Source organism: Anser brachyrhynchus, assembly GCF_964034855.1.
Source record: "Anser brachyrhynchus genome assembly, chromosome: 1".
NCBI lineage: Eukaryota > Metazoa > Chordata > Aves > Anseriformes > Anatidae > Anser > Anser brachyrhynchus.
This window is the reverse complement of record NC_137694.1, coordinates 115244507-115245574: the sequence shown is the minus strand read 5'-3', so window position 1 is coordinate 115245574 and position 1068 is coordinate 115244507.

The following is a 1068-nucleotide window of genomic DNA, read 5'->3' as shown; positions in this document are numbered from 1 at the left end:
TGTTCTGGTGAAATGATTACTCTGTTGAGCATTCAGTGGTAAGGTATGAATCACTGCATTGCACAGTGCTGTTTGCTTTCATAAAACATACATGATGCAAGAGGGGTCACATCTGATATTTGCTTATCTTTCGGCTTGTTTGAAGACCAAACCACAGCCATGTTGGGATAAAACAACTGAGGTTAGATAGTGCTAGCAGCATTCTGTTAACTCCTCTCCCAGTTTACCACGAAAACCTCAGTGCTGATACACTTTTGCAATGTGTACAAACCAGGAGAGTAATTCAGAAAAGTAGCTTTCTGCAGTGTGCCGGTTGACTCTGGCTGCATGTTGTAGTGGTGCTGCCAGCCCGCGCAGTGTGACGATGCGAGTGGGAACACCGGTGCCTTTCCTAGAGTGGTTGCATTCCCGGGGGACGTGGCTACTTGGGAAAGCATGGTAGCCTGGGGCTTTCAAAGGTGTGCTAAGTGTGCCCAGAGAAAATTGGTGCAAGTCGAGTGCCTGACTACCCTTAGGTACCTTTGAGCACCCAAAGCAGAGCTGATGTCAAGGCCTGGTCTTCCAGCAGATGTGCTGAGCCAAAGACATGTCTTAAAGACAAGAATTTTACAGCATTTTCACTGCAATAATAGTTCTTTATTACACTTCTGACTGATTTATAGGGGCTGTATCAAGGAAACAAGATGTCAGATATACGTAATGGCAGCTTCTGCAAACACACCTGAGCTAGCTAGTTCAATGCTAGCTCCAAAGCCAAGCTGCAGGGAAGTAGCCTGCAGCTCTGGCCTGAGAAGGTGGTCAGTTCTCAGACAAGTAGAGATATTAATGATCCCATAGCCTGATTAGAGCTCCATGCCTCTTAGTCATACAGTTAACTAGAACGTTTTTAGCCACCTGGGGTGGTATTGCACTGGAACAGGCTCCCCAGGGACGTAGTCACAGCACCAAGACTGTTGAAGTTTAAGAAGTGTTTGGACTGTGCTCTCAGTCATACGGTCTGAATTCTGATTTTTGGGTAGACCTGTGTGGAGCCAGGAGTTGGACTTGATGATCCTTATGGGTCCTGTC